General features: G+C 35.5%; 2 pseudogenes; one reads left to right on the forward strand and one right to left on the reverse strand.

The window, feature by feature from the left end:
• Positions 1-9,107: 9,107 nt before the first annotated feature.
• Positions 9,108-9,300, forward strand: LOC125779836 (small nucleolar RNA U3; annotated as a pseudogene).
• A 1,615-nt stretch (positions 9,301-10,915) lies between these two features.
• Positions 10,916-11,114, reverse strand: LOC125779909 (small nucleolar RNA U3; annotated as a pseudogene).
• Positions 11,115-11,700: the final 586 nt, after the last annotated feature.

Here is an 11,700-nt window from a genome sequence, read left to right on the forward strand (position 1 = left end):
CAACAGAATTATGCACAAAATATAAGAAAAATGAAGAGAAATCGTGGAGAGGAATATGAAACAAAAAACTCTAAGCTCGTGAGTGCTAAAGTTTTCGAAAATATAGATTGGCTTTGTTCCAAAAAGTGTTTAAATGGAATCGGATATGAAGACAGGAAAGCTAATTTTGATTATTTTTGGAATTTCGTGTTTCGAAAAACAGAATATGTTTCTGTATGGTTTGATTAGAAAACAATCAATAAAACAAAAACGCCCAGAAATCACAAAGGATATATGAGAAAATGGAGTCTTCAGTTTCATCTATATGTATGTATGAGTTCGGAAGTTTCTGTTTGCAAAACTTTTTTTTTGGATACTTTCAAAATATCTAACGGAAGATTAAGCCGTGCCTTAAATTTTGAAACACCTGGAATGGATGGTCGTGGCAAAATGGCTAGTTCATCTAGAAAAACAGATGAAGAAAAAATTAAAGTAGTACGAGATCATATTCTGAGTTTTCCAGCATGTGAGAGCCATTACACGCGGTCACACTTCAGGTCGAAAGTAGCTAAGTGCTGACTTAGATATTCGAAAAATGTATGGGCTATATATGGAAAATGTGATGAAAATAATACATCATGTGTAAAGGAGTGGATTTATAGAAAAATATTTAATACTGAGTTCAAAAAGTGTGATTCGATAAAACTAAAAATTGAAGCATCCAGTAATGAAGACGAGAAGTTGCATCTTATGGAAATTCATGATTCACATCTTAAAAGAGCCGAACAGGCTAGAAAAAGTTTAAGAGATGACATACAAAAAACAAAAGATAACCCGAGTGAAAATTACGGATTTACATTTGACCTACAGAAAGCGCTTCCTTACCCAAAACTTTCTGTTTCGGTAGCTTACTATAAGCGCAACATGTATGTATACAATTTAGGGTTTCATAACTTCCACAATGGAAATGCTAAAATGAATGCATGGGATGAAACAATCGCCTCAAGAGGATCACAGGAAGTTGCGTCCTGCATCTTAAAGCACATTCGGGACATTACCACTCAAAAGCATATAATAGCTTACAGTGATGCTTGCTCAGGACAAAATCGAAACATTAAGATAGCTTTAATATGGTTAAAAATTGTTCAGTCATCTGATAATAATGTTGAATCAATTTATCATAAATTTATGGTATCCGGTCATTCTTTTTTGCCAAATGATCGCGATTTTGGTTTGATAGAAACTAAAATTAAAAAATCGAATTATTTATACATCCCTGAGCATTATTATAATTTAATAAAATCATGTAAGATGAGAAACCCATTTTCGGTAGTACAAATGAATCAAAAAGATTTTATTTCTACAATACATCTAAAAGAATCAACGAGTAATAGAAAGAAAGACATCAATGGAGAAGCTGTGCCTTGGTTAAAAATACAATGGATCAGATTTCTAAAAAATGCCCCATATAAGATGTTTTATAAAACTTCCTTGGATGACAACTCCGAATTCAAAGTATTAGATCTCTCACCTAAAAAAGGCAGACCTAGAATATACGGAAATATTGATTTACTTCCATTATACACAACCATTAGACCAATAACAAAAGAAAAACGTAAAGATATGATGGATCTACTACCCTATATTCCCCCAATTTTTCACAAACACTTTATTTCCCTAAATACTAATGAATAATTTACTTAGTCACAATGAAATGAGTTTGAATAAAATGTTAATTACTAATAAAATTATTTCATTGGTGGCATAAGTCATTTATAAAGTCATGCAGTTAATTTTGAAAGTGGTACAAGTCATTTAAACCTTTCAAAACCACATTTTCTTTTAAAAATGGCTATAAATTTCACAATCATAATAAATACTTGTTTGTTGGGACCACTTTACTGTCGAAAAATCATAATCCATAATGCAAGAATATTTTTTAATCCTTTAAAATGCAAAACTCTAAATATCTCGAAACAAAAAAAATATGACTTACACCACTTTCAAAATCATGGGCACAAAAGTGATGTTAGTTACAACGATTATAACTCGAGAACGCCTGGACCGATTTCGGCGATTACCACCAATTCGAACAGGTCTCCGCTCAAACAAGAAGAATACTTAAGAAAATTCTGGAAAATTTTCCGAAAAAAATATGAAGAAAATAAAGCTACATATGCATCTATATATATAAAAATGAAATGGTGTATAGTTGTAACGCTAAAACTCGAAAACGGCTGAACCAAATGAACTACTTCCTTTGGGGGATTTGTTTGTTATTACTACGCGCAGGTCATGTCTTAAAATCAGAATAAAATATTAAGGGGGCGTGGCACCTCCCATACAAATTGAATTTTTCAAGTCGAATATCTTCAAAAGTGTTTAAGGTAGGAACATGAAAATTGGTACAGAGCTACAGGATAACAACACCACTCTCACCTATAAAACCGGGGGCTATCGAATAAGGGGGCGTGGTACCTCCCATACAAACTAAATTTTTTAAGCAGAATATCTGTGAAAGGGTTCAAGGTAGGGACCTGAAAATTGGTATAGACCTATATGGTATCAAAAGCCTTCTTACACATAAAAGAAGAGATAATCGGAAAAGGGGGCGTGGCACCTCCCATACCAACTGAACTTTTCAAGGTGAAGATCTTCAAAAGTGTTTAAGGTATGAACATGAAAATTGGTATAGAGCTATAGGAAACAACACCATTCTCACCCATAAAGCTTGGCGTTATCGAAAAAGGGGACGTGGTACCTCCCTTACAATCTTTAATTATTTTGGTTGTTAATCCACCATATATTTATCTCATTTTCCACCTAGCACGACATTTTGGTTGTTCTTGCTGCAGCGGTTATATGGTAATTTTGGTTGTGTTACGTGCTATTTTTGGTTTATGGAAATGGCAGTTTTATGAAACAAACACAAATTAAATTAAACGTCAATTTTGCTTTGCAATCGAACACGCAAAATTTAGAGGGCAATAAAAATGCGCCTTGCTTTACTGATATATTGATATATTTTGTTTTAAAAAGTAAGTTATTTAGTGAAAGTGATTTAGCGTGTTGGCGAATACCGATTTATGTACATTGGAATTTATCATTCAATTGATCTGCTTCCTTAGTTTAATTCATTCATTTTTGGAGTTTTCAAAGGTAAGTTATTGGTCCCTAAAACCTTATATGAACTTTATGCAAATGAATGATCATTTCCAATTAGATATTTGTTACGATGTCAAGAATCAGTACGTATGGTAACACTTCTCGGAGTTCCCAGGCCGCAAGGAGAACACGAAATAGCAGAGCACGTCAAAGGGAAAGTGTTATTGAGAGGGTATCACCACGAAATAGACTGCTGGAGAGTAGCACGCACCAGTTAGAAGATGTCAACCAAACATACAATCAGCAAGAACGATTGAGAAGAAGGGAAGTTCACAAATAGCAACAACGATCGAGAAGAAGGGAAGTTCGTGCTCGCCAAAGTGATGAAGTAAGATCACAACATGCGATTATTCGACGACAACAGCGGCAACATCTTTCTTTTGTGAACTTTGAACGGGCAGGTTTTCGATATGATCCAAACATTCAATATAGCGCATCTGTTCAAATCGGTCAGATGTCAGAATTTAAAAATGAACCGTTGCCAGAATTGCTTCCACCACCACAGCCATTGTTCCAGCTGCTTTACGGTGAATCTCCTCACTCGAGCCATTTCTTAAAGCACACTAAAATGTACAACGATTGTTTTCAAATGACGTCGTTTGGCGGTGAAATTGTAAATGAACAAAACTACAATCCAACGTTTATGGTATTTTTGCCAAACAATATTCGACAGAAACTACAGAGCTTTTCTCCAATTATACACGTTCATGGGCAAATGTTTCATCTCGCTGGATCGCTGTTGCCGCATCCAGATCAAGAACACAAATATCTCCAAATTTACTTTCTGGGAGATTAACATGATGAAGTAAATCGGCGTTGTGCTATCTTCAATACAACGAAAAGAGAAATAATCGAACAATTGCAGCAAATGTTATACGAACACAATGGCCTCATTAAACTGTTTACGATTTCGTTGGAACGTATGCCAACAGATGATCATAGTATAATCATACAAGCGGACAAAAGACCAACAGGGACACATGAAAGACAATATAATGCACCTACAGTTAGCGAAATATCAGTTGTTGTTGTTGGAGAAAATTTGCAGTCGCGTGATATTGTTATCAAACGTAGAAATCTAAACGCACTAAAACGGATAAGTGAGACACATCGGTCTTACGACGCAATGCAATATCCGCTCATGTTCTGCCGTAGAGAAGACGGATATCACTTAGGATATAAGATGATAAATCCGGTGAATGGTTAGTAAAAAAAAATTTTTGTTTGCTACTTCATATAGGTAATTTAAACTTTTAGGTGTCGAGACAATTAAAAAAGTCAGTTCAATGAAGTTTTACGCATATCGAATGATGATTCGCCAAAACTATGACGACCATTTACTGAGATATGGACGGTTATTTCAACAGTATGCAGTTGATATGTATGTTAAAGTTGAGACAGAACGACTTAATTACATGCAATACAATCAGTCGAAGCGATCTGAAGAGTATATTCACTTAAGAGATGCAATGAATGGTGATGCGGATATTACAGATTTTGGTCGACTCTATATTTTGCCATCGACATACATTGGCAGTCCTAGACACATGCATGAGTACTCCCAGGATGCGATGACTTACGTGCGCAATTATGGACGGCCGGATTTGTTTGTTATATTTACTTGCAATCCAAAATGGCCAGACATTACGAATCTATTGCATCCCGGTCAATCACCAAGCGATCGCCACGATGTTACAGCACGCGTGTTTAAACAAAAACTCAGATGTTTGATGGACTTTATTACGAAACAACGTGTATATGGCACTGCTCGATGCGGGATGTACTCATTGGAGTGGCAGAAGAGAGGTTTGCCCCACGCACACATTCTTCTTTGGATGGTGGAGAAAATTACACCTGACCAAATTGATGACATCATTTCCGCCGAAATTCGTGATGTTAAAATAGATCCAGAGTTGCACGAAGTGGTGATGGCCAATATGGTTCATTGGCCATGCGGAGAACACGATCCATCTTCGGTTTGTATGTCGGACAGTAAATGCAAAAAACGCTGTCCCCGTGCTTTTATTTCGGAAACTCAAACTGGAAACGACGGATACCCTCTCCATCGGCGTCGCTCACCCGCTGACAATGGCAGAACATTCATCACTCAATTGAAAGGAAAGAATTTCGTGGTTGATAACACATGGATCGTTCCATATTCGCCAATTTTGTCTAAGGCATTCAAAACACATATAAATGTTGAGTATTGCAGTTCAATAAAATCAATTAAGTATGTTTGCAAATATGTCACCAAAGGAAGCGATATGGCGGTTATTGGCGTTGAACGAGATGAATTTAGCAAATTTCAAATGGGCAGATATGTGAACTGCAATGAAGCAATCTGGAGAATATTTTCATTTGCAATTCATGAACGCCATCCTACTGTTGTGCATCTGTCAGCTCATTTGGAAATACCACCAGCAACCACTTTAACAAGTTTTTTTGCAACTTGCGCCAGTGATCCGTTCGCGAGAACATTGCTTTACTCGGAGATGCCTCGGTATTATACATGGAATGCATCGTCTTTCCCCCGGCGCAACATAACCCTGGCGGTTCATTTTTAAATTTGACTGCATTGCAATATTGACAAACTACTGACATCTGACCGATTTGAACAGATGCGATATATTGAATGTTTGGATCATATCGAAAACCTGCCCGTTCAATGTTCACAAAAGAAAGATTTGTAAAAATTTTGTTAAAGTATACACAATGAAATTAGGAAAAATCGTTCATATTCTATTAAAACCAATAACGGTGTAATTTTTGAAATGAAAAAAAAAAAATCTATTTTGGGCAGAACGAAGTTTGCCGGGTCAGCTAGTATCTATATAAATAAAAATGAATCGCCAAAATGTATGTACGCTCATAACTTTCATACGACTGAACCAAATTTGATAATTCTTTTTTTAAAATGTTCATTGAGGTTCAGAGATGGTTTCTGCGGAGAAAAAAATTCGATTGATTGCCGGAAAACAACTAAAAACAGCCCTTTTCTTTTTCTCATACAAACGAATGAATGTTTGTTCGTTAGTAACGCAAAGAGAACGGCTGAACCAATATTGATGAAATTTTAAGAGGATGTTCGTCGTAGATCGGGAAAGGTTTAGAAATAAAGAACCTGTATGTCTTTCATGAGGAAAAGTCGGAAAATTGAATAATTCCAAAAAGTTAATTTTTTCCATAAAAATGTTTTTATTCATTTTTTTTTGTTTTGTTTTTCAATTATTTAAATCTTTCGAATTTGGCGTTTGCTTCAAAAATTTTTGAAAATTATTCAGAGAAAGTGTTATGTGTTTTTCACACAAAGTGATCAATTACAGATTGAAAATTGTCACGATGCCCTGAAGAGGTCGCGCTAATATCGGTCGGCGTTCTTTTTGGCATCAACATACATTAGCAGCCCAAGGCACATGAACGAGTACTCCCAGGATGCGATAACATACGTGCGATATTGTGGGTCGCGATCAATCAGAAATCGGTCGCCATGATGTCACAGCAAGACTTTTCAAACAACAGCTTCGATGGACATTATCTTGAATCAACGCATATATGGTGCTGTTAGATGCTAGATGTACTCTGTTGAATGGCAAAGGAGAGGTTTGCCGCACGCACACATTCTTCTTTGGATGGTGGAAGGTGGTTACACCAGATCAAATTGTTGAAATCATTCAAGAATGCGGCAATTCCTGATGCAAAGAAAGATCCAGTATTATACGAAGTGATGAAAACCAATAAGGTTCATGAACCGTGCGGACACCACAACCTCACTTCGGTTTGTATGTCTGTCAATAAATACACGAAACAGTATCCACGTACTTTTCTTTCGGAAACACAAACTAGAAATTATGGATATCCACTCTATCGGCGTCGCTCATCAGACGACAATGGCAGAACATTTAGCATTCAATTTAGAGGCATGAGTGTCGAAGTTGACAACATATGGATCGTACCATATTCGCCACTGTTGTCTAATTCAAATTCAAAAGTCATGTCAATGTTGAGTATTGCAGTTTGGTGTAATCGATAAAACACGTTTGTAAGTACGTCACCAAAAGAAGCAACAAGGCGATTATTGGTCTTGAACGATACGATCGATACGTGAACTGCACTAAAGCGCTTTGTAGGATATTTACTTTTGCAATTCATGAACATTTTCCGATTGTTGTGCGTCTCGCAGTTAATTTGGAGAATGGCCAAAGAGTGTATTTCAACCCAGAGAATACAGTATAGCCAGTGGAAACATCGCCAGCAACAAAATTAACATTGACGAGTTTTTTCTCAACTTTCGTCAGCAATGCGTTCGTGAGAACATTGCTCTATTCGAAAATACCTTGATATTATACATGGAATGCATCGTCGAATAGTTACGCAGAAAGCAAGGCCAACCAGTAGATTGACATCCAGGTGTCTTATCAACTAATGCATTTGGACGAATTTACACAATCCACCCGAAAAACGACGATTGTTTCTACTATCGGTTGCTATTGATTAATGCACGCGATTCAACTTTATTTAAGTCATTGCTTACTGTGAATGGTATATGGGAATATGTGCAAGTTTTGGAGAAGTAAGCCAGCAATTACAAATGCTGGAACACGCTAATCACTGGAATGAATATGAAGTTCGCATACTTTTCGATATAAACCTCGATATTGTCAAGGACATTTTACATTGTCTTCGCTAAAAATTGGAAATGGGTCAATTCCGCTTGATACTTCCGATGATTTGATATCAATTAAATCTTCCCTTTATCAATTCACGAAGGATGAACTCATCACAATTGTTCGGACATTGGCCAAATTATCATAACTACGATTCCTTAAGTGCACGCACAATGTTAGCTGCCTAAAATACCGATGTTGTTGACTTCAACTGGAAGATTCAAAGTCAAGTTCGGGAGACTTGCGCTCAAACAAATCGATCGACCGTCTTGACTATGAAGACGACGCCGTGAGTTATTCAGTGGTATTCCTAAATTCTTTGGACAGGCTTGGTATGCCACCGCATCATTTGCATCTCATAGTAGGATATGACGTTATTATGTTTCTCAATCTTCATGCGCCGAAACTGTGTAATGAAACCCGACTGATTGTGACGCACCTTTCAAGTACAAAGGGACAGAATGCTTGATCCTACGAATTCCTGTGAGTTCTAACGATTTGCCATTTCAGGTCAAACGTTTTCCGTTTCCAGTGAAAATTCAATTTGAGATGACAGTCAACAGGACCTAAAGATAGTCGCATAGTGTGAGGCATAATTTTGGCAATGCTATGTTTCTCACATGGCCGTAGCGTGCTCACGAGTTGGAAAACCATCTTTTCTGTACACCCGAACAGAAACCGAAAAATGCTGTTTCTAAAGCTGCGTTACATTGAAAAAAAAAAAAATGAAATGATAAATTTAACTTTCTTTTCATTTCAAACTACATAATTTCACGCAGGACAACGGCTGCGGGGTCAGCTAGTCTTTTATATATTTAAAATGAGTTATTATAAAATAAGATCAAATTAACATTAAATAGTTTGAAAAATAATAAATCAAAAATAAAAAAAAGTTCTACATACATATTTCCATCCTATGGAATATCAAAGAAATTATTTTATAAACACATATACATATTTCTGTCTCTTCATATTCTCGCTTCGAATATGTGAGAGAATTGTAAAAAATGTTAAAATTGCGAGGCGAATTCCAACCTACAATGTTAACAAATGCGGTGAATTCCCTAATTTGAATCTATCAAATGTTCGCAGTCGAACCTGCACCTTCTCTATACTTTTAAGTTCTCTGATCAGTCTTCATTTACTTTCGAAAATCGACCCGCGATGACGAGGGGACTATTCACATTTGTGCGCATATGTATGTTTGTATGCTTGTGCATTATTGAAGTTATACTTCTTTTTCTTTCGTTTGTTTTTCATTTCTGCGAATTCTCAACTGTTTTGAGTGACTTTTTGTTGAAATACTCTGCGTTGGTCTTTGAAAAATTCATTTACATTTTTTGCAAATCGACCCGCGATGACGAAGTATATCGTTTTATCTGACAGCTTGAAGTTTAAGAAGTTCATTTCTAATTTTGTCTTGTGGCATATTAGAAATGATGTTTCATCGAAAAACGTTCGCTTACAACGGATAAAACGACTTCTGAGTGGTAATTTTAATGAATAAATTCCAAGGTTTTACACAAAAAAAAAGGTGCGCGTGGAGTTCCTACGCGCGAAAGAAGTTATACTTCTTAGTTATATTCAGAAGCAAAATGCGAAACAATCATACATACATATATTATGTAGTTTGCACATTTGTCTGTAAGTTTGCGAATGCAAATGTTCTACAAAAGCATATTTCTTTTTTAACTTACTTTACATAAAATTTAAGTGCCAATAATTGCGCCAATTTTCATAAAGTTGGAAATTTTGCGCCAATAAGACGTGTGCGGGTTAAGTCGTGAATTTTACTTATATTAATTAATTTGAAAAAGCCGAAAAATGCGAAACGGAATTTCAATAAATTTAAATAAATTTAAGTAAATTTACATGTATTTTCATTTATATTTAATTGTCAATAAATTTTTTAAAAAATATTTGCCCTAGTTGTCCATTTTATTTTCTCACACATTTCAGCCGATTTTTGTATAGAAATTTGACCGGCGTAGGAGCAAAATGCGAAACAATCATACATACATATATTATGTCGTTTGCACATTTGTCTGTATGTTTGCGAAAGCATATTTCTATACTTAAACAAAATTATTAGAACCATCGTATGTTTCTTACATGCATAACCAAACCATACTTAAGTCAACGCAACCTAAGTGTCAATGGTGGTGTTGGTGGTAAGCGCTTGGAAAGTCAAGATGCTACCACAGCTGTGCACAGGTTCGAATCTCGACAGAATAAATTTTTAATTTTTTGCTTTAACATTGTATACTATACAAATAAATATTTTTCTTACTAATAGAAATTAAATTTATCACAGCAATATCATGTATATGTATATTATGTATATTGCTGTGATAAATTTAATTTCTATTAGTAAGAAAAATATTTATTTGTATAGTATACGACGTTAAAAGGCATACATCTTCTATCCTATCTTGTGTGTCTGCACATGCTCATATGAGTGTATGTATATGCATGTGCGTGTTCAGAAATTGAAATCATATTTTCATCACTTATCAATATACTCGTACTTATTACATGTGCGCGCATTGACTTGCATGTTCATACACTCATATATACTTATATGTCCATATATTTGTATACATTGCCAAACAAATAATGCACAAGCATACAAACATACATATGCGTAAACATATGAATATGGATTCAAGTCCAGCACGCCGGCTTTCGATGCTTCCTCCTACTATACAAAAAAAAAAAAAAAAACATGAATATGCGACCAACAAAAAATTGATCGTCACAAGACAATATGGCGGCCAAATTGGCGAAGAACAAGTGTAGTACATTTTACAACAAAAACGATTTCATACGATCATACATACATACATACACATTTACGCATGTTTGTAGGCAAAGCTGCTACAGAGGCAAGGCGTGATAATCGGCGGCCATTACTTCACTTATGCCATAAAAATTCTGTTGCTACGAATATGGAAATGACAACGAAATAATGCAAATATGCATATTCCTAAAGGTCATTAATTTTTTTGAAGAAATGAAAGGAATGAATGATCCTGAGAAGTATAGTCTTAACTTTTCAACGGCCAACACAGAGTATTTCAACCAAAAGGAATTTATTCATTAAAATCACCACTCAGAAGTCGTTTTATCCGTTGTAAGCGAACGTTTTTCGAAGAAACATCATTTCTAATATGCCACAAGACAAAAGTAGAAATGAACTTCTTAAACCTCACGCTATCAGATAAAACGATATACCTCGTCATCGCGAGTCGATTTCCAAAAATGCAAATGAAGAGACACAGAAATGATTCTGTGAAGTATAGTCTTAATTTTTCAAAGGCCAACGCAGAGTATTTCAAACAAAAGTCACATAAAATAGTTGAGAGTTCGCAGAAATGAAGGACAAACGAAAGAAACAGAAGTATAACTTCAATAATGTACAAGCATACAAACATACATATGGGCACACATGTGAATATGTCACCAACCAAAAATTGAAACATTGTTCTACGAAAACAACAACAGCATAAGCATGGCAACATTGTGTTGTTGGTAGAAAAGCCGAGCTGTGCCGAAAGAAACGAACAAACGATCGCCGATTGTCAACGCTTCGCTTGCTGCTCGAACATCTTCGCAGACAAGGTTGCGTTAGATTCATATTGAGCAAGGTTGCGCAACCTGAATCTATCGCAACCTTTTCCGAACTCGTATAAGAAGTATAACTTCAAAACAAATTATTTTTAAAGCTTACCTAAAATTTATAGATAAAATCCCTTTTTCGTATTAAGGTCAGAAATGTTCAAATCTAATTGATAGCACGATCAATTGATAAAATATTGCGAGCTTAAACGCTTTAATTAAGCAATATTTTATGTATATATCATGCGAACAAAATGGTTAAGTAAGAGTTATC

The sequence above is a fragment of the Bactrocera dorsalis genome, chromosome 6 (genome assembly GCF_023373825.1).
Source record: "Bactrocera dorsalis isolate Fly_Bdor chromosome 6, ASM2337382v1, whole genome shotgun sequence".
NCBI classification, from domain to species: Eukaryota; Metazoa; Arthropoda; class Insecta; order Diptera; family Tephritidae; genus Bactrocera; species Bactrocera dorsalis.